Source organism: Thunnus albacares, chromosome 23, assembly GCF_914725855.1.
Source record: "Thunnus albacares chromosome 23, fThuAlb1.1, whole genome shotgun sequence".
NCBI lineage: Eukaryota > Metazoa > Chordata > Actinopteri > Scombriformes > Scombridae > Thunnus > Thunnus albacares.
In genome coordinates, this window is record NC_058128.1 from 25,611,916 (window position 1) to 25,635,748 (window position 23,833).

Here is a 23,833-nt window from a genome sequence, read left to right on the forward strand (position 1 = left end):
AAATATATAAACCTGGTTGTGGTGATCATGATCATCCTACCTGGAAAAATATTTATTTTTAACACAAAGAAGGATAAGACAAGAACAAGCTATTTAAACCTGTATGATGCAAAACATCACAGTACAGTGGAAATATTAATCACACAAACCAATGACAAGTACAAGACATATGCTGATAGATGGGACAAACTTAGCAAAGGGGCTGTGATAAACTGATGGAATCAACTGACATGTTTGACATCTTTGAATGTACTTTTAAAAAATAGGTTTAGCTTTATGGTTAGAGTAGTTAAAGGAGGAAAAGAACATTTTAAAACAGTGATTTTAATAAAGAATAAGGATCAATCAATCAATCAATCAATCAATCAACCTTTATTTATATAGCGCCATATCACAACAGAAGTCATCTCAAGGCACTTTTCACATAGAGCAGGTCAAGACCGTACTCTTTAATTTACAGAGACCCAACAGTTCCCCCATGAGCAAGCACTTGGCGACAGCGGTAAGGAAAAACTCCCCTTTAACGGGTAGAAACCTCAAGCAGACCCCGGCTCTTGGTGGGCGGCCATCTGCTTTGACCGGTTGGGTTGAGAGAGAGAAAGAGAGAGGGGAAGGGGGAGGGGGGACAGCAGAAAAACAATGACAACAACAAACAACAACAAGCACAAGCATCAACAGACAGGGAAGGATGCCATCAGGACTGTGAAGAACCGCGGAGGTTCGGCCCGGGAGTCAGGTTTTCCTGTGAGATGAGAAAGCACAAAAAACTCCGGGGAAGAAGCAAAGTTAGTGACATGCATTGCTGTTACATGAATGCATACAGATGGAGAGGAGGAGGAGGAGAGAGGAGCTCAGTGCATCATGGGAAGTCCCCCAGTAGTCTAGGCCTATAGCAGCATAACTAAGGGCTGATCCAAGGCGAGCCTGGTCGGCCCTAACTATAAGCTTTATCAAAAAGGAAAGTTTTAAGCCTACTCTTAAACATAGAGAGGGTGTCTGCACCCCGGACTGAATCCGGTAGATGGTTCCAAAGAAGAGGAGCCTGATAGCTGAAGGCTCTGCCTCCCATTCTACTTTTAAAGACTGTAGGGACCACCAGTAAGCCTGCATACTGGGAGCGCAGTGTTCTAGTGGGGTAATACGGTATTATGAGCTCTTCAAGATATGATGGTGCCTGACCATTAAGGGCTTTGTAAGTTAGGAGAAGGATTTTAAATTCTATTCTAGATTTTACAGGAAGCCAATGTAGTGAAGCTAAAATGGGAGAAATATGATCTCTTTTTCTAGTTTTAGTCAATACACGTGCAGCTGCGTTCTGGACCAGCTGGAGAGTCTTTAGAGACTTGTTAGGGCAGCCTGATAATAAGGAATTGCAATAATCCAGCCTAGAAGTAACAAATGCGTGAACTAGTTTTTCTGCATCTTTTAGGGACAGGATGTGCCTGATTTTTGAGATATTACGTAAGTGAAAAAAGGCAGTCCTTGAAATTTGATTTATGTGGGAGTTAAAGGACATATCCTGATCAAAGATAACTCCCAGATTCCTTACGGTGGTGCTGGAGGCCAGGGTAATGCCATCCAGAGCAGCTTTGTCATTAGATAATGTGTTCCTAAGGTGTTTAGGGCCAAGCACAATAACTTCAGTTTTATCTGAATTTAGTAGTAGAAAATTGCAGGTCATCCAGGTCTTTATGTCGTTAAGGCATGTTTGGAGTTTAGTTAACTGATTGGGTTCATCTGGCTTCATTGATAAATATAATTGGGTATCGTCTGCGTAACAATGAAAATTTATGGAGTGTTTCCTAATAATGTTACCTAAAGGAAGCATATATAAGGTGAATAGAATTGGTCCAAGTACAGAACCTTGTGGAACTCCGTGTCTAACTTTTGCCTTCACGGAGGATTCATCATTAACATGTACAAACTGAAATCGGTCTGATAAATAAGACTTAAACCAGCTTAATGCAGTTCCTTTAATGCCAATTAAATGTTCCAGTCTCTGCAAAAGGATTTGATGGTCAATTGTGTCAAATGCAGCACTAAGATCTAACAGGACAAGTATAGAGACAAATCCTTTGTCTGATGCAGTTAGGAGGTCATTTGTGACTTTCACCAGTGCTGTTTCTGTGCTATGATGCGCTCTAAATCCTGACTGAAAATCCTCAAATAAACTATTGTTATGTAGAAAGTCACATAACTGATTGGAGACTGCTTTCTCAAGGATCTTAGAGAGAAATGGAAGGTTAGATATAGGTCTATAATTGGCTAAAACACCTGAATCCAGAGTAGGCTTTTTAAGAAGAGGTTTAATTACAGCTACTTTAAAGGACTGTGGTACATAGCCTGTTACTAAAGACAGATTGATCATATCTAGTAGAGAAGTGCTCACTAAGGGTAAGGCTTCCTTAAGCAGCCTAGTTGGGATGGGATCTAAGAGACAGGTTGATGGTTTAGCTGAACAAATCATTGAAGTTAGTTCAGACAAGTCTACTGGAGAAAAACAGTCCAAATATATGTCTGGATTTACTGCCGTTACCAAGGTTCCTGTGTTTGGGGAGAGAACGGTGCCTGTTGAGGGCAGGAGATGGTTAATTTTGTCTCTAATAGTTATAATTTTATCATTAAAGAAGCTCATAAAGTCGTTACTACTGAGAGCTATAGGAATACATGGATCAGTAGAGTTATGACTCTTTGTAAGCCTGGCCAAAGTGCTGAAAAGGAACCTAGGGCAGTTTTTATTCTCTTCTATTAATGCTGAGTAATAGGCGGCTCTGGCATTACAGAGGGCCTTCCTATATGTTTTAAGACTATCTTGCCAGACTAAGCGAGAATCTTCTACTTTGGTGGAACGCCAAATCCTTTCCAATTTTCGCGATGTTTGCTTTAATTTGCGGGTTTGGGAGTTATACCATGGAGCTAACCTCTTACGTTTTATTATCTTCTTTTTTAAGGGGGCGATGGAGTCGAGTGTTTGTCTTAGTGAGCCTGCAGCACTATCAATAAGATTATCAATTTGGGAGGGACTAAAGTTAACATAAGAGTCCTCTGTAGTATTCAGACATGGCAGTGAATTCAGTATTGACGGAATTGCTTCCTTAAATTTATCTACAACACTATCAGATAGACATCTAGTGAGGACATTTTTATCTAATGGTGTGTAATCCAGTAATAGGAATTCAAAAGTTATTAAAAAATGATCTGATAAAATAGGATTTTGTGGAAAAATTATTAAATGTTCAATTTCAATCCCATAAGTTAGAACAAGGTCTAGGGTGTGGTTAAAACGGTGAGTGGGATTATTTACACACTGAGAGAAGCCAATTGAGTCTAATAATGAGAGAAATGCAGTGCTGAGACTGTCACTATCAACGTCCACATGAATATTAAAATCACCTACTATAATTACTTTATCTGTACTAAGGACTAAATACGACAAAAACTCTGAGAATTCAGATAGGAATTCAGAGTACGGGCCAGGAGGACGGTACACTATAACAAATAGAACTGGCTGTAAAGTTTTCCAGGTTGGCTGAGAGAGACTAAGAACAAGGCTTTCGAATGAGTTATAATTAAATTTAGGTCTAGGGTTGATGATTAGGCTTGAGTTGAAAATGGCTGCAACTCCTCCTCCTCGGCCAGTGTCTCGAGGAATATGAGTATTAATATGACTGGGGGGAGTGGATTCATTAAGGCTGACATATTCTTCATGACACAGCCAGGTTTCAGTGAGACAAAATAAATCAATACGATGATCTGAAATTAAATCGTTTACTAAAACTGCTTTAGATGAAAGAGATCTAATGTTCAAGAGTCCACATTTAATTATCTTATTTTCTTATTTTGTTTGTCTTATGTCCCTTGTTACAAGAAATAAAATAATCCATCCACGCTGACCTCTTCCCTATGTGGATTTTACAATTACAATTTACAGTTTCAATTAGGAGACACTTTTATCCAAAGTGACATACATCTGTGAATTGATACAACACATGGATCTAGTCAGAAGAGAATAATGTGAGTAAGTGCCATAAAGCTAAGTTCAAGTCCGATAGTATGTAGGTGCCAACAGGCAGTGCATAGAGGCAATGCATAGAGTGCACAGAATGCATAGAATGCCATTTTGTTTTGTTTTTTCTTTCAGTCTATTAAATGTGGAGGTGTTTGCAAAAGATCTGGGTCTTTAGTCTTTTCTTAAAGATGGAGGGGGACTCTGCGGATCAAACAGAGTGTGGTAACTCATTCTACCACTGGGGAACTACAGAAGAGAATAATCTGGCAAGCAACTAAGGGCCCTGTTGTGGTGGTAGTACAATGCAGGAGTCAATGCATGATATTACATGAGCCTGTACCAGGAGTTGTGATGCATAATCAGAAAGTTAGGGTCTGATCTTCCTGATGTTGTACAGAGCAACCGACCGAGCAATGGTAAATGGACTGTACTTATTTAGCGCCTTTCTAGTCCTTCAACCACTCAAAGCGCGTTTAACACTACGAGTCGCATTCCCCTATTCACACACATTCATACATTGAATGGGTACAGAGGCTACCATGCAAGTTCCCAACCTGCACATCAGAGGGAATCTAATCATTCATACACATTCACACACTGATGGCACAGCCATCAGGCGCAATTTGAGTTCAGTATCTTGCCCAAAGACACTTTGACAAGCAAACTGGAGGAGACGGGAATCAAACCGCCGATCTTTCGATTAGCATATGACCCGCTCTACCCCCTGAGTCACAGCTGCCCCGACCTGAAGCCACGTGAACCTTAAAGTTTAGTTGGTCATCAATCATGACACCCAAGTTACAGGCAGACTTTGTAGGCATGAGTTGGGTTGGTTCAACCTGGATACTGATCTGTTGTTGTATAGAGGGACTGGCTGGGATGACAAGGAGCTCGGTCTTAGAGAGGTTAAGTTGAAGGTGGTGTTCTGTCATCCATGCCAATCTATCGGCAAGTCATGACAAGATCCGAGCTGAGACTGTGTGGTCTTCCGGTGGGAATGACAGAAAGAGTTGGGTATAGTCAGCATAGCAATGATATGAGAAACCATTGGAGCGGATGATTGCACCAAATGAGGTGGTGTGTATTGAGAAAAGAATGGGACTGAGCAATGACCTTTGAGGAACCCCTGTGGATAAGCCGTATGTTTGGACACTTCTCGCCTCCAAGATACTCTAAAAGAGAGGCAGGACAAGAACCAGTGGAGGGCAGATCCTGAGATACCAACCTCAGTGATTGTGGAGAGGAGGATTTGGTGGTTGACTGTGCCAAAGGCAGCTGACAGATCTAGCAGCAATAGAGCTGAGGACTGACCAGCAGCTCTAGCTGAACGCAGTGATTCCATTAGTGACAAGAGTGCATTCTTGGCAGAGTGCCCCTGCTTAAAGCCAGACTGATTCTGGTCGTACAGGTTGTTCCCAGAAAGGAATTCAGAGACTTGGTTAAAGACTGTGCGCTCAAGTATTTTGATATGAACGGCAGGAGTGAAACTGGTCTGTAGTTTTCAACCTGGGCTGGGTTGAGTGTAGGTTTTTTGAGCAGTGGAATGACCCAAGGTTGCTTAAATGCTGAGGGGAACACACCCATTGTAAGTGAGGGGTTGATGATGTGTGTGACTGTGGGAATAAGTTTGGGGGAAATGGTCTGTAGACGATTGGAAGCTACTGGCTCCAGCAGACAGGTAATAAGACAAGAGTCCAGCAGAAGTTTGGAGAATTCCTCCTCGGTCAGAGGGGAGAATGAGGAGAGTGCAGTCCTGTTAGCTGGCTGCTGCAGACTGAGATGGTCAGGCTCAGAGAATTGGGTACTGATGGCAAAGACCTTATCAGTAAAAATTGAGGTGTACATGTCTGCAGTGAGCAGAGTGGAGTGTGGAGGAGGAGGAGTTAAAAGCAGAGATTTTCCGAGCATCTGTGGCACCAAGATCTTGTTCTGATAGTAAGCGGTCTTAGCAGTTTTAAACTGGAGGAAAATGATGCTAGGAGACCTTAGGAGACCAAGAGTATTGCCGCTTTGTGTGTGGGAGTGATGGAGACCTGTTTGAGGTCAAATAAGGACAGAAGTGATAGGAAGTCAGTTGCTTGGGTTTTGTCAGTATAGATATTCATGTCTCCCATAACAATTAGTGGTTTGTCATCATTAGGAATGGCTGAGAGTAACATGTCCAGCTCGAATACAAAGTTCTCCAGTTGACACCCTGGTGGGCGGTATATGACAACCACAAACAGCTTAACAGGAGCAGCAACCTGATTGCATGGTATTCCAAGGAGGAGTTGTTGCCTAGCGGAGAAAGCTTAGTGAATTTCCAGTCTTTGGAAATTAGGACCCCCATACTGCCTCTGTGCCCAACAGTGTGAGAAAGTGTCAGAAAGTGGAGTCAACAAAGAGTGTGGCTGGTGTGGCAGTGTTGTCTGAACGGATTCAGGTTTTGGTCAGGGCTAATACCTGCTTGGATAAATTCTGTTTTGTTTATAACGGATTGACAATTCCATTGGCCAAGAGTGAAGGAGGAGTGAGTAGAGGAGCATTTTCTGAGTGAATAGAGGTACTCAGGGTTGCATTGTCTGTGACAGCTGTGTTTTTTTCAAAAGCCTTGGATGGCAGGGATGTCTTTGTAGCACATGGTGAATGAGGCAGGCTATGTGAATAGATAGTAGAAAAGGTAGACTCACAGGTCTTTACCCAATTCAGTCTTCACACAATAAGAGCTGACACTTCCACTGATGCTACAGCACAGCTTGTGTGTTTAAGAACCAGGAAGTGTTATGGCTGAACCCACCCCTTTCAGATTTTCACAGCAAAGCAACAATAGAGGGTGTAACCCACGTCAGCTGACCCACCTATCGAGAGTGAATCAGAGAGTGAATCCTGGAGGTGTTCTGCTCCAACAAAACCTGACAACAGCCTGACAACAACTTAAATCTGAATCAAACTCAAAAACAAAGATTCAAAAACACTTACCAACCAACTCCTATCTCCTATGTTCTAGATCAGATCGCATTCAGGTTTTGTGGCTCGATAACAGATAGTTTTGCTTTTATTTGTCCAGGTTTTGAGATATCTGTCTCTGAGATTTCTGCCTCCACCCCAATACACTGGAGGTGAATGGGATTTAATTTTTCATGTTTAAAAATTTAAACAGTGACACTATTACAGAGTCCGTGTCTCTGCAACTCCTCAGTGAGGACAGTTTTATCCAGAGTCCAATTTCATTTCACTACCACTTTACTATGTTGTGGCTGATGCTTATATTAGGCTCCATGCTAACAGTACCAGACCAGACTCAAGCTGGTGATGTTGTAGTTCAGGGTCAACATCCCAAACTCTTAGCCATGGGGGCACCCCATAATAATAATAAAAGTTAATTGAATTTCTGGGTAATAGGCTTAATACTAACTCTTTATCATGCACTGAGTTGAGTTACGGTGAAATACTAGCATACAATATCTTTGAATGTAGTAGGCTCCATTCAAACACTTAAAAACACTATGTTCTATAGTATGCTCTATGCTAACACTAGTTTTCTATGCCCTGCTAAATCTTTAGCATAAGTGATATGAGCTTTTGATGACCGTGTTCTTGTCAACTACGGTCTGAGTTCACCTACTAGACCTCCTAGAACCTCCCCGTGTTCCTTTAGGTAATTAAGGATTTTGTTTCAGTTTGTACTGTGAATTCAAATGCAACCGCCTCTATGTGAGTGTGAAGGTGGGATAAATGAAGCATCTGGAAGGGAAGGTGACTATCACGATTTTTTGGCCTGCCAAGTGGCTTCCTGGCCACCCTGGATCTCCTCTGAGTCACATTGAATAATGTTGCAGTGAGGATGATGATGAGGTGGGTGACAGATAGAGAGAAGTTTGAAGGATGGCTGAGTGGACAGACGTGTGACCTGAAAGGAGAAATTGGATTTGGCTCCTGTCTCTTGGTGCTGGCAGAGGATGGCGACAAGCTCGGTAAACTACTCCTCACAGACACACACACACACACACACACACACACACACACACACTCATGCATCTCTCCTCCACGCCATTTCCATTTCATTTTCTTCAAAGCATGAAATTAAAGCTGTTTATAACCTGGCTGATAATTACATTATACTTATTCCATCACGATTAGGTTTCTGGTTTTTATGATACAATGTCATAGTTTTAATTAAACCGTCTCTGGCAGCCTGCTTAGCCAGCCACGCTGTTTATTCACTTTTCACGTGGTCCAAGAGCAACTCAGGACCAAGATGACCACCTGATGGCACCCTTTACTACAGCCTGCTGATGGACAGCACCACTGACACCGAATCACCTGTGACACTGATAATCTGTTTAATTTGACTTAGACATATCCCTATTTGATTGTGAGCCTTAAGGGCGGATGTGATGAAGTTTGACATAGACGGATCATGTCACCTTTAAAATGTCTCAATGTCTGTTTAATGGCTAATTACATTACTAAAGCAAAACCCAGACTGGTGTAAGTCCTCTGTCACCTTGGAGGAATTAATGACTGAATTATGAATCAAAGTCCCCTGAGGGGAGTAAAAGAAAGTTGGGATCTAATGTTAAAAGTGATACTTTGGGGAAAAAAATGAATGTGAAAATTTACCCTCTAGGTATTGTGCACCGAGACCTAACTTACGGGTAAGAAAGAAGAAGTTGGTGAATTATTTAACAGTGATATACACTCAATAATAAATAGGCGATAAATAAAATATACAAGCTTGTCTTGATTAAGGTGTGTGTATTCCCCTCCCCTGACGCTGACAGGCCTTTGATTCACATATCTGTGTTTGTGCAGTCCCCCTTCCTCCTCATATTCAACATTTCCACTTCGTGTAACACACTTGAAAAGGCATTGGTTCTTGGCTGGAGGGATGTTGTATAGAAAGGAGCCAGAGGAACGCCTTGCCTATGGCATTGGCTTAGGGCATAGTTAGAAGCCGGACCACCCTGGATGCTCATTCATGTTTCATTGTGGAGGGAGAGACTATGAGTGTAAATGTGTCCCACTTGAGTGAATTGCGGATATGGCAGCAGAAAATTGTGCAGACCAGTAATTAATACCTTGTGGATATTTCTAGTTTTTTTTCTCTGTTGATCGATTAAATCATGCAAAACACTCCTAATTATAAGGCTCCCCACAGGATGATTTGTGTCTCAGAGCTGACTGCAAATGTCATGGATGAATGTTTGTGGCAGCAGCATTGACTCTTAACTCTGCTGGAGACAGATGGGATTTAACTTTGTATGCAGCACTTCTTCCAAATGAGCCGCCAGCCGGGCCATCTAAACTAGTGTTGGAGCCATTTATCACTGTGCTGATATTGGCCTCTCAATAAAACTCATGTAGTGGCCAGTCAGTGTGGCCCACAGGAACTGATATGATAGAGAATAGGACATGACTTCACTTAACAGCTTCAGAGGTGTCACTCTTTAAAAGCATGCTTCACTATTCATTAAAGATCAAACATCCAGAGTGAACTGGGAGGGTAATTGGTGATTCAACAGTGGCATTGAGCACCATTACAATATTAGGGGATGTGTTGTTTGTAACAAACCCAGAAGAAACTCTTTGTCCTAACAATTATGTTTATACAGTCCAGACAGTCAGTATTCGGACAGTTACACATTTTTTGTTCTTCAGGCTCTGTGCTTCAGCACATTCAACTAGAAATAAAATACTGGATACTATGTTAAAGTGCCAAGTCTCAGCTTTAATTTGAGTAGGTTTACATCAATATAGAAAGACCTGTGTGAGAGATATAGTCCTTTTAATAGATAGTGCCCAAAGTTTTAGTTCAAAAGTAATTGGACAGATACACATGGAGTCTAATATTTAGATTTTTTACGATTAGTAATAAATCATTCCCTTCAGGAATTCCCAGTCTCAGCTACAGACTACTGAGTTCCTTCATGAGTAAACTAACAAACAAACCACTCACCACTGTTCCTTCAGAGAAAGGTAAGGAAGTGGACGTGAATACACACCTGTATTTATAATCATTTTGTCATGAAATTTTACATTATCTCCTGGTAATAAAACAATAATAATACATTTACCTTATATACTTTTAACAGTACATTATTTGAACTGCTAATGTATTTATATTCAATATTTTAAACCAGCAATAATACATGTGAATTTCTGTTTAAGTCCAAGTTATATAAGCAAATACATATTGAGTAAAGCAAACGTTTTGCAGACACACACATAGTACACCTGTACCTGGTCATCTGGCAAAAATATCCTACCAATGTTAAAACCAAACATTCTTGAAATGGACAGCCTTTCTGAAGTTTGAGAAAGAAAGAACAGAACATGGACTGAATACAATATGGATAATAATAAAAAATAAATAAAACAGGGGGGTGAGTGTATGGATACTTTCCATACATGTAGTGAGGTAAATGTAATAAATGTTACCATCTGCCTCTGTGTTTGTCTCCAGCACTTTAATCGTAACTTGGAAGAGAACAAGTTGAGATGGTATTCAAACAACATAATGCATATTGATTTTCCACCATGATGCTTTGATCTAATTTTGGTGCTGAATTCACTTGCACCAAATTAAACCAGAATCATTTACATATTTGTTTGTCTTTGTTTGTTGCATATTGTTATGGTAATGTAGACAACACTAGCTACACAAAAAAGTTTTATAGATTGCTTTTATTCATTTACTTAAATAATTGCAATTACTTTCTTGCTGACTTGCAACTTAAACATTATATTTACAGCAAAATAACACAAAATGCCTCAACAAGGTTTTAAACAAAGTAAATTCAGTCACTATAAGTTCAGAAGCATCATTTTTCTCTGATTTCTAAGCGGATTTTTGGAGGGTTTTTTGGCAATGATAACTTTGAATGATATCAATATGTGTTCCATGTCTGTGTGTAAAGATTTGACTGAATTATGACTTAGAGAAGGAGTAAAATTTTTGACTCAAATTCATGTCACATCTTCCCCATGAGGAGGCTTTTGGCTTTCTCTTTTGGCTTTCTCCTGCTGAATGTCCGTACATTCAGCAGGAGAAAGCCAAAAGCCTATGTAGGGCCTACTAGAGGCCATATCCTGTCATATCCCCATGGTTAAAATGCTCTCTGGAACCATGAGTTGAATAACCAAGGAGCACAGAGAATATGTTATTGCCCACTCTCCCTGTAATATTCTGTTGTTTCAGCAAATGCCCTAAAATAAACATGTTTGCATTCAAGTGACAGCACCTTCTAGCGGCAGTAGAATGACTCTTGCAAAGGTGTGAGTACTTGAGTTTTTTTTGCATGAACCTAACTTAACCTTAACCATAGCTGTGTCAGGTCAGAAAACAGCTTTGTTTTGCAGTGGTGATTTGTGACAGACATGGAAGTCACTGACAAATGATGTTGTCCTTCCGATAGCAGCATCAGATCAGAAAATGCGAAAATGTGTCATTCTGAAGAGTTGCTACAAATTATGTACTTTGTTGTTTAATTTTTAGAGGACTTGTTAAGTGCTTTCTGGTAACAGTGCTCTAGCCTAAGTTGCATCTTAGATGTGGATTTAAAACTTGTATCTGTTAACTTTCTTATATTTTTTTGTGACAGGACAATGTTGAATGTTGTAACAATGATCACTGTAAACATTAAAAGAATACTCCAAACACTATATACAGTTGCAATCAAAGGACTTTTGAACTTGAGCTACCGAGGTCATAAATCAAAAGCACAGAGAAAATGAAAAAGTTGAAGAAAAAGTTGAGTTGAATGAACCATGCTTTAGGTGACTTGAATGTGTAGTTGGGATTATTATCTTGGTGTCCAGTGATTGCCAGGCTTTAATTTACACATGAAAGGCATCTAATTCTACTTCAAAATGGCCTGGAATTTCAAATGCTATGATGCTAGTTGCATGCTTACAAGTTCATGCAGCAGTAAAACACTCCCACAATAGAATTGACCTGTCCATGCTTGACTGTGGCGATGGCACTCTTCCTGTCATCAGCCTTGCCTTTCTTACACCTGCCATACCACTGATCCATGCATCTAAACAGTTCCACTTTAATCTCATCCATCATAAAATTGTCTCCTGGAGCTCCACAGGTCTCCAGGCCTATTACACATTTTTATTACAAAGTTGAGTGTTGTGCTCAACTGATATAGATGTAAATTTTAAAAATTGTAAATCTTAGGGAAAGCCTAAATTTGTAAATCCTTACAGACTCAGGGGGGATTGATTACAAAAATACTTTGAAATTTCATCTGTCTGTGATCTTTTCATCAAACTCCTACTTCTTCAACAATAAAAGATTTCCTGTGTTTCCCAGAATAACATTTTAACCAAAATTCCTTATTGAAACGTAACTACAGAGAGAGCAAAAATGCTCATCATGCTGAGTTAGTGAGACGAAATATTGACTTCAGCACTGGGAGTGTAGAATTCAACTTAAGTGAAACATTCAAATAAAATGTGGGTCTAAAGCCCTTTGTTTTTGTATTTCCAGATGTTTTCACACCTTGCTAACCATGTGTGCTCTCAGCTGTTTTATATGGACTCTGTGGCGGCTAGTAAGTATGCTGGTCACACCTACAGCTGAGAAGACAGCAAACTAAAGGGTAAATGTAAAGTGTAAATACTACACATGGCCTTTAAAACAACGTTAAGGTGAGAGCCGTGGTGCTCCTCAAGGCCAGGACACTAAAGGTTGCACACCTTTCTCTTGGCCAAGCCCTCTTAGTTCTGACAGTCCCTCAACACACCGCTCTCCCAGTGGCAAAGCAAAACACCTCAAAAGGTTTAGGGAAGTGCTACGTTTGACCTTTTCCCATCCACTCAGATATATGTGTGTGTATATGTGTTAATGATGTTGATTGTTGGCTGTAGGTCATAAGTACAAGTTTAAGGGTGAATTGCCCTCTGAGGTGAGGCTTTGTTTTCAAAGGCAATGTTTTCTTGTGTTGACGCTGGGGGTTAATTATCAACAATAGCTGCCTGACCTTCTCACAAGTCTCGGAGTGAAATGCTGGGGATGTTTGCAAAACACCCAGCAGGCCGGCAGGACTGTGGATGGTAGATCATGTTTCATCACCCGCAACCAGTATGCAACTGGTTTTACTCCATTTTCACAAGCTAGCAATTATTTTATCATCCATCACTATGGTTGGAAGGGAAACAGTAAAATTATGCTATTTACATTACAAACTATTCTGTCTGGAATGTGCACATTGGCTAACGCAGAGAGATGCTGGAGATGTTGGAAAACTGATGTCAGGGGAAAAAGCTGAGCCATGTTCAACTTTTTTTGATGGACGACCCTGGATTTTATTGCCTCACTGTTATTGGTCTGTACACACCTCAGTCACATCAACATTTAAAAAAGCTTAATTTTTTTCTTTCTTTGTTTTGTCCTTCACAGTAAAATATACAGTACCGTGCAAAAGTTTTAGGCACTAAAAGTAAAGTGAGAATGCTTACAAAAATATAAATTTATGAATTGTTTTAATTTATCAACTAACTTCTTACAAAGTTGAGTAAACAGCAGAAACCAGCCAATATTGGCTGTAAGCAGCTTTGCCTTTAAAACAGCAGCAGTTCTCCTCGGTACACTTTAACAGAGTTTTTCATGGTAACTTGCAGGAACGTTGTTGTAACCATCCTGGAGAAAGAATGTTCTTCTGTGGATTTATTATTTAGGCCATCTCAGGTGCTTTTTCATGTAATCCCAGATTGACCCCATGATGTTGAGATCAGGGCTCTGTGGGGGCCATACCATACCATCTGTTGTAGGACTCATCATTCTTCTTGTTGCTGAAAATAGTTCTTTATGACTCTAGCTGTATGCTTGGGATCATTGTCATGTGATTAATAAATTTGGGACCGATCAGATACCTCCTGGATGGTATTGCATAATGGATAAGAATCTAAACATTTAGGGTGCCTAATACTTTTGCACAGTACTGTAAATAATATTGTAAGAATTGTAGAAGTGTGAATCTACTTGAAGGAAAATGTAAATCTACTTTGTGCACCTTTGCAATTAAGTATATATTGTATATATATATATATATATATATATATATATATATATATATATATATATATAATAAAAAGAAAACATTTATAAAAACACAATGTCAACCCAGCAATGAAATGTTAGCCTAACTCCACCTCTTCCTGCTGTCTCAAGTTGCCCATCCAAAAGCCTCACGTGAGTCCTTCCACAGAATGTCCACTGGAATGAGCTAGGATGAGCTGGGTTGCACTAGCAACAACCTTTTGTTGTCTAATGATCTGATCAGCACTACAGCGCAGCAGCTAGGGAATGACTGCTGGCTAACAGGTATAGCCTATATAAGCCAGCATTGAATCTCAAAATTTTACTTGTTCCATTTTCTGACAATGGAAACAGAAAAATATGTAAATGAGAAGAACTATATCATGAATTTGGCTGTGAAAGTCAAGTCAATACCAAATTAAACACATCATTGAATATCAATTTTAAGTCAACTGCCAATAAATATAGGCATTTATAGTGTAGATTCACAAGTGAATTTCAGGCTTCAGAGACACTAGCTGCTCAGCAAAAATAGAGCTGGTAGATATTGCTTCATTGACTAAAATGGCAAAATTGTCTCCAGCAGGCACGATGGAGCCATAATGCGATGCTGCTGGATCTGATGGATATTGGGCATTCTATTTCAAAGGAAAAGATAAACAGAGCCCATACAGTAGCACCAGTTCAAGAAACTCTTGAAGGGGTGCAGTGATGTGCAAGATGAGTAGGCTACCATCAAACACTAAGGGTGCTTTCCATTTGGCTAACATGGTTCCTTGCTTCCCTCACTCGTGTCTCTTCCTCATGTCTTAGCTCTTCCTAGTCAGGATGCAATGCGAGGATGGAGGAATTTAGTTCACCAAACGGGATGTCCTCTAAGTGTGTCTATGTCAGATTCAGATTTCCTTTAATGGTCATCTTTATGCACTTTCATACATAAAAATGAAGCAGTGTTTCACTTAAAAACGCCAGACAAAAATAAATACAAGACAGTGCAAGAGTCAATAAATAGTCAATAAATATAGTAGTTAAAAAGTCACTGAAAAGGTTATACTGGCCAGTGGAAGTATAAGACACATAAAACAGTTCACTCTTCATCTGATCCAGAGTGATCACATGTTAACGTTTAGAAGCCTGATTGCCTTGGGGAAGAAGCTATTTAGTAGCCTTGTGGTCCTTGAGTGAATGCTCCTGTATCTTCTCCCTGACTGCATGAGGGAAAACAGGCTGTGGGAGGGGTGAAAGGGATCGCTGATTATGCTGGATGCTTTACGGACACAATGTTGATTGTATATGCTCAGCAAAGATGGCAACGAGGCACCAATGAACTTTTCTGCAGTTCTTACTATCCTGTTCAGTCTGTATCTTTCTTTCTGTATCTACCAAACCAGGAAGTGACGCAGTAAGTGAGTGTGCTTTCAATGGTTCCTCGGTAAAATATGGTCATGGCTGGAGTGGGGAGGTCTGCTCTTTTCAGTCTACGGAGGAGGTGGAGGCGCTGTTGGGCCCTCTTGATGATGGCTGTGGTGATGTTCAGTAAAACACAGAAAAATAAGAAGAATGTGCCAGAGATGAGAGATGTGTGTCTCAGTGAACATTCAGAATTGCCACCCTCAAATGGGTGAGTATTTTGACCAACAACAATAACCTGCTGCTACAGACCCAAAGCAGTTTTCAAAAGACAAGTGACTGAGTGAAATCATCATCCTCCAGCCTGACTGACAAATGCCTGCCCAAAGGTCAGGAATCAACAACAGCAGTAACGCATTGGTTTATATTTAACATGTGTATCAGCGATGCTGTGATGAAATAGACTTTGTTTTACTTGTGTAGACATGTGATTAGTCAGAGATTTGTGCATGGCATGCAGAGACTAGAGAACAATCTCAAAACTTTGGCATGCCCACTCGCGGGCCGCACTCACACCTGTTCTGTTCAATGTTGCTGACTGAAATTGACACCAACAAGACACACATATGCATCCAGTGCATTTTGGAGTCAGTTTAACACAGAATATTGAGGGGAACAGATTAGTTTTATTTCAGTTTTTGTACATTTCAATCACAAATATTGGGGGGTGAAGGTGGGGGGGGGGGGGGGTAACCCCAGTCTCCCAGCTGTGATTACATGCCTGGCGTGTATTAATATCAGGTGTAAATGCAAAGACCTGTGATCCAATCTGATCACATGTTTATACCAAGAGACTGGGTTTACAGAAGACATCTTGAGCAGCTTTTAACATTAGTGTTTGTATAGCTATAGAGTCTGTGGCCACATCCATTTGTAGTCAAGTTTTTCATGATATTTTTTTCTTACCTGCTGGTAAATAAAGGAGCACATCCAATCACTTGGGTCTAATAGCTCAATCTGAGAGCTGCCAGCACTCTTATTTTTAAAGGCTGTACCTATACTTTCATTAGTGCATATCCAGCCACCTCTCGCCACTGTAGCCCTTTCTATTGTACTGTCTGCCATTCACCTTTCATTTGGAGCCCATGCTATGGAGGAGACAATAGAGCAATTCTGCAGCAAGAGCAGGTAATCTTTATGGAAGGCCTGGAAACAATGGGAACCGGGGGGAGTTCACATGGTAATAAGTGGACAAACCCAGGAGCGATTAACTCTGTTGTAATCCCATTGAGTTCAATCAAAGCGAGCAAGTAGTACTTTCAGAATAAAGACAGGAATAAGGAGCCAAAGGAAATGAATGACTTTGAGTACAGCTCCTGTAGAAATGGATGCAGGGGCCTGCCTCAACAAATGAACCATTTCAGGCACTCAGGAGGCATTTGAACCAGGGTGAAATGCTCACAGCAGAGAGGGAATTTAATCAGCCTATCTCACTTTAGGTCTCTAGTCATGGAACAGTTTGACTCAAGTTTAATACAAGAATTTGCATTGAGAAAATGAAACCAGACTTGAAAGAAGAAATATCAGGGTTTTGTGGAACCACTTCTTTTTAAGTTCTTTTTGGTCTTAAAATGATCTGTAAAAGCATCTACATTAAATGACTGCCAATTCATGTTTTGCTGAAATGTTTAATCAATGAGAAGGCTTTACATGTCCAGAAAATTGGCCAGCACTGCTGTCATACAATAAGAGCATTTACCAAGTCTGTCTAGAACAAGCGTACTACTTCAGCATTAAAGTGTCATATGAGACAGTCATATTCTGATGTTCGCAGTTTTCCCAGAGCTACAGAAATCCAAATCCAGGTATGGATTTAGTGTTTACTGAAATGAGATGCTTACAAGATATTTGAATATGTGAACAGACCCCCGTCATATAAAGCATTCCCATAAGGGGAGGGGTCAATAGATAATCGTTGTTCAGGGTAATACATTCGGAACATGTGATATTGACTAGAGGGTCTACTGGAAGAACTGTGGAGACATGAAAATAATGAGAAATCAAAGTGCTCAACAGAATTTGTTGTCTTTAACATAATGGAAAGAATGATCCCAAAATCAATACAAATCCAAATGATTGATTAGAGCTATAATGTAAAGGTTTTGACCATGCTGGCTTAACACACAGTGAAATTTATCTGTGCATTCTTGTGAAATAAATGGTGCTAGAAGCTTGGTGTTGGAGTGACTACTTGCAGTGTTTGTTGGTGAACTGCTGTAGCTGGTGAGCTAATAGTTGATGTAACCAGCCAGGCACAATAGTTCTCCAAAGTCGAACCTCTGGCAGCTCAGTTGTTAACCAGACAATAATTTAACATAGTTTGTGCAAGAGACACCATTTTTTTTGCATCGCCTTGTATCATCATTTGTATCATCAACTCCAGTCCCACTGACCTCTGGTTTATTATAGATAAGCACTAATAAATGATTTATTAACCAATGTCATGACACCCAAGCAACCAGAGCGCTGAGGATTTAATTAGTCTAGGGAAACTAGGGAAGACCATTGGCCAAACCTACAAATAAGAGTAGTGTTGGCTGTTGACTGATAAAGGAATTAGCTTTCCTCTACAAGTCAGCATGGACTTGTTTTTCTCTGTCTCCTTTCCTCTGGCAGTCAACCGGTCCAGCTCCTCTGGCAACCTCGGCATCCCAGCTGGTGGGTTAGGGTGGTTCATTTTAGACGAGGACAATCACTTCCACTTGTTCACCACACTTTCATTTCAGTGTTGTCGTGCTCATACACTTGAGTCACACCAAATCTAACAGCCAATATCTACAGCAGTAAAATAAAAAGGGTATTGCCACCACATCAATAGTCATTTTTGACACCTTTTAAACTCCATATAAAGTGTGCTTTGTACAAAATAATATAAAATTCATGATAAGCTTTGACTGCAATACGATTATCGCTCTTTCATAAACTGCACAGGTCATTGTGGACAATCCTACTTATTTAATGGCAGCATGCCAGCAATCAAAATATAAGTACTGGTTATATATTGTGCAATATACTCTTTAAAAGTAAACTAGCTCTTAACAGATGAAACCTTCAAGCTATGAGCATTAATTTAAAACACTGATGTAGATGCCATATCATAGTTGTGTGATGATCTCCCAGCCAATTAGAGTCGATTATATTATCTTTCGCCATTGTATAATAGAAATGATTTCAGTTTATGATGAGATGATATTGTGCTGATTCATCAGAGTTGACTTGTAGCAAAGTGTCACCAGTGTTTCCAGTAAGAGCAGTGAAGTAGTGTAGAAGGACAGAGACTATAGAACAAGGTTACAAGGCCATGGGCGACAGGATCAGCAGGGCCACAGAGCAGATAGTATTGATAATATGGGAAATGTGATCGCCTTTAGTCTGTGCATTTTCATTTGGGGAAGAGAGGGCAAGTGAGATAGAGATATCAGAGGGTAAATGGGAATACAGGGGGAGAATGTAAGGGATCCTGCCTGTCTCTTAGTGTCTCACTGTATCCTCCTGCAGTCGGCTGTTCTAATCAGTGAAGCAGCGACAGCCATCCTGTCTTACTGCTGCTTGGCTGCCACTCCAGAGCCTATTGATGGGAGTTTGGGGCGGCCCAGCCCAGCACTTTCTCATCTGCCGCTGGAGTCAGGCCGTCTGTCCAGTTCATATCCAAGAATGGGGCATCCTGAATCTGAGAAGGGGGCCAGGGGAGAGGCCTTAGTTTGAGTATCATATTAACTAATTGATAAAACTCTCTTACCCTCATCCTACCAACATATTTAACATACAAGGGGGTCCCTGCGGACTCCAAGAATAAAGTGCTGTAAGAAACAACCATCATAGCAAAATGTCAACTTATTTCTTCTCAAAACATTATTAGTTGTGTAATTAATGTCATCTGAAAAAAAACAACAGATTATTATTATTTTAAGGTTGGGGTTAACCCTTTTTGAAACAGAAACAGAAAACAATGATATGAAGTCATTATGAACAAACTGATTGACAAAGTCATGAAAAATTGGAATGATAGAATGTGAGATATGACAAAAAGTATACCTCTGTAGTCTGCGAGTACCCCAGTTGGTATGATTAAGGTTAAGTGAGGAATTGGAAAGTGGAACAAGGTTTTCAACCAGACCACTTAGTGACACTTATATTTGAGTGGTATTGGGGCAAATACATGGTTCCACCTGAAAGCTTGAAATTAAAGGACCATATCAGTGTTTGTACGTATTCTAATCCATTTACTAAAAATCTCTCTGCATCTACAAACACATCTCCTCCTCCTATATGTGTCCCTTTCAGATGATTCAATACATGCTTAATTGGTGGAGCATCCTGCTGCTGCCAGTGTTGGTGTTCTTTCCATTTGGGTCTTTACTTGGATCAGGTCATGTTGTCCAGGGGTGGCTTTGAATTTGCATCTTCTTTTAAAAAAATGTATTTATGCAGATCAGGATCAGGAAGGTTTTCTACCGGTGAGTAATGGATCAGATCCTTAATTTTGGACCCATGAAGTCCACTTGTATCATCCATCTAAATGCTTTCGACAGTTATATGGGCACATAAAGAAATTAGCTTATTGCTTATCACTGAATTTGTTTTTTATCTGGAGTTTTGAATCAGTGGAATCATTTTCCTGACTCTGAAGCTACCACCAAATATTACCAAGGGCACAGAGGTTATGTCCTAATTTCTGAGAATTAGGGGCATTTAATGACATGAAGAAGAGTTTATATTCTGATTACACACGTATTCCATATGTTGTTTTTTTAACGCTGATACTGATGTTTTTTAGACACAGTATCTTTACAAGTAAATAATTTACAATAAATAAACACTGAAATGAATAAACAAAATGTGTTATTTTTTGTGAAAAAGATAAGAAAATATTACTTACTTACTCTTACATCAATTTTTGAATATTAATATTTTTAATTATTTAATTTTTAATAATATTTTAATTTTCATGCTGCTAATCACCACCCAGTAATTCTGGCCCTCATTTATGAATCTAATGTGGAAACCAGCACAGATCCAAGCTCAGAAATCATCTTGTGACAGGGTTCAGGTATGATTCATGACATGTTCATATCTCGCCAATCACAGTATAAGAATGATTGATTAATGTGGCAGCTGAAAACAATTGTCATTTAAATATCACACCCATATATATTCTTGCTTAAGAGGCTTTGCCCCTAGAGTTTATGACATGGAGATGCGTAATACATCCAAGAAGAGAAACTTCTCCGACCTTGAAATTGAAACCATAATGTCAAAAGATGTCAGAAAAATGCAGTATGGACAGAAATTACTACTGTGGTCAACAGTGTTGGCGTCAACAATCGAACTCCAGTTGAGGTCGGAATATGTAATTTATACATCCGGGATATGTATTCTATATATGTAATAGTAATATAATAGCTTATATCGCAGTTCTTTACATTTATGTGAGGAAAAAATTGGTCAGACCTCAAAATCGCCACCAAAAGCGTGTTGCAGCCCTTGGGTGCAGCACCATGCTGACTGGAGGAGGCCAGCTGAACCCCAGTCTTGCACTGACGCAGACTGAGTCGTTCATAGCAGCGCTCATCAGATCTGCTTCAATTTTGGGCATAAGTTGCAGAGAAGACGGACGCACCACCTGCATCTCAGCCGGATAATGGTCAATATTTAATAGCCTAGGCTACGTTGTTTCAGATCAATCAAAGCTAAGCACCAGTGGAGTTGTTCAGCCTGTGGCTACAAATCGGCCTGGAGCCAGCCCCCACAGAGCCAGGCAACTGCGAGTTGTCCTCCACCCCTTGAGCTGGCCCACCACCACAACTCTGGATTCCGACAGAAAAACAAACCGAAATTTATCAGTCAATAGCAGAGATAAATTGCTCACTTCTAGCCATCAATGGCTCTTTAAAAGAGAGAAACCTGAAATGTGCACCACATAAATAAAATGTTTGACTAAACGTTGTGCACTGTCTGTTTCCCATATTGCATAGCCTAATAAACATAAGTATTTAACTCTTTACATTTTAGTAGTAATGAATGAGGTCCTGTCTCCTTAATATAGCAGCCCAGATGGGGCTGTGCTGGCCACAGCTCTCTGGGCACATGTTCATCTGGCTGCATCTGAACATCAAATGGCACCCTGTTATCCTGCGCAACATCATTTTGGCCTGTGGGGTTGTGCAGAACCCCACAGGCCAAAATCATGTTGCAAACTTTCTCTAGTGTGTACAGTAGAGTTCCCCCATTAATCCTAGACAGAGCCATCTGCCCTTGAGCAACCTGATGCAGCGCTCCAACGCGGCCTGTGTGCGTATGTGCGCACTGTTGAATCTGCACTCCTGCTCTGTTGCAGGGTTTGCCATTGGGGTTATGAGGTATTCTGTGAGGGGATGACCTTTGTCACCTAGTACATGAATCCCACGAAAATGTTAGTCATTAGAATACTTTTAGAAAATTAATTCAATGCAGTAATTACTCACAGAGGAGATGAGTCCGGCCCTGCAGTATGCCTTCCTGTAGCTGTGTCCCTATGCTGCTATTTTGCAAAATGGAGTTGTGTGTCCCCCCCCCCCCCCCCCCCGGCCACTGGGCTACCATGTTTAGGAGAGATAGCCTGGCATCATAACTGACCTGAGCATTTATAGAGTGATAGTTTTTATGAATGATGAAGCGTAATCATTTGTGGATAGTGGCTTCAGATGCACATGGGTACAATCAGTCACAGCAATCATATTAGGATACCAAGCGAACTCATAAAGTTCTCTCTTAATCACGGTTTTCTGAGCATCATTGTATGGAAATGTGATGTGATGAATTGATTGTATGTCACCTGTTGCCTGGCTATCTCCAAAAAACTGTTAACCCTGTTAACAATTTGAAAATACCTATGTATGTTAGGGATATATGACACATAGTCGATGTAAGCCTTTACAAAATAGAATATTTTGCCACAGGCTACATATTTTTAAGTGATGAATATATGGCTGCCTATGCTTAAATAATAATAATAATAATAATAATAATAATAATAATAATAATAATAATAATAAACTTTATTTATATGGAACCTTTCATACAAGGCAAAATGCTTTACAATAAAGACATTCCATAATAAAAATAGACATAAAATGAATATAAAAACAGGGATTGAATGCCATAATTTATGTGACATAAGATGGAAATTAAACCCACTTGATAATACTAACAAAAAATATAATAAAACAAATAAAAGTGAAAACAGAATCCATAGAATGCATAATAATAATAACTGTAGTAATAATAACAATAAAATAATAAAATAGAATACATAGAATGCATAAAATTCAATCTATCTAACTATAAATCTGAGAACCTCTGTCTATCTGTCTGTGTCTGTCTGTCTGCATCTGTCTGTCTGAATGGCACTGCACTAGTATGGTCTAATAACAATTCTCCGACACAGCCAGATTTACTATGCTGCACTGCAAGTTCATGCTGACTTGAAAACTTGTAATGCCAAGTAGGTTACATGCCAATGTAACTTTGACAACAATAAAAGAAAACATAACATGATAATATGTAATGAATTACATATCTCAAGCACTTAAAGAGACACTCCATCAGTTTTACACATAGATGTTTACACTGTATGTTATACAGTTACAGTTGCATAATATCTTTTGTGTCTCTTAAACCTGAATTAAATGATTTTACTGGCCACTTGGGGGCAGTGAACACAACACTGACATATCACATCACCTTTTAAGTTGACATGGTGAACTTGTTAGCAAACAGTTGCTTATTTCCACATCCAGCAGTTATGGAGCCCCATTATCATTTATTTGGAGTTGTCTTTCTGTCCACCTGGTGAATGTAAGTCCATTATTCACTTTCTCTTAGCTCTGTTTCTGCTCTCTACCAACTCCTGAGGGAAATATCTGGCTCTTTAGCTGCTAAATGCTCCACTGTGTTCACCAGCTAGTCTATAGCTAACAGTGTCTGTTTGCCATTTGATGTTGAGCAGATTGTGTACAGTGGGTTTTTAGAGCTCTTTCTCTGAAAACAGCTGCCCGCTGTGTCCAAAAACAACTCTGAGAGCACTGAGAGTGAACAGAAAAGTTGAGAAAATCAGTAAATTTGGAGCAGGACTGAAACTCGCGATAAAACTCCCTGAAGTCAAGAGCTGGTAGCTGCAGAGTCACTGATAATTCTTGGTATGTTCATCACCTTTAAAACAACCAATGTTTACGTTTTTCTTACAGGAGCTTCTTGTGGTCATGACTGTCCTCTCTAAGTTGCAAAGCTGTCACAAAACATCTTAGGGAGGTCAGGGTGGATGATTGAGTCAACAAAGCATGTGACTTGGACACAGGGGAATAATGTTTTTTTTAACATGATGATGTTTCTCTCCATGACTATCA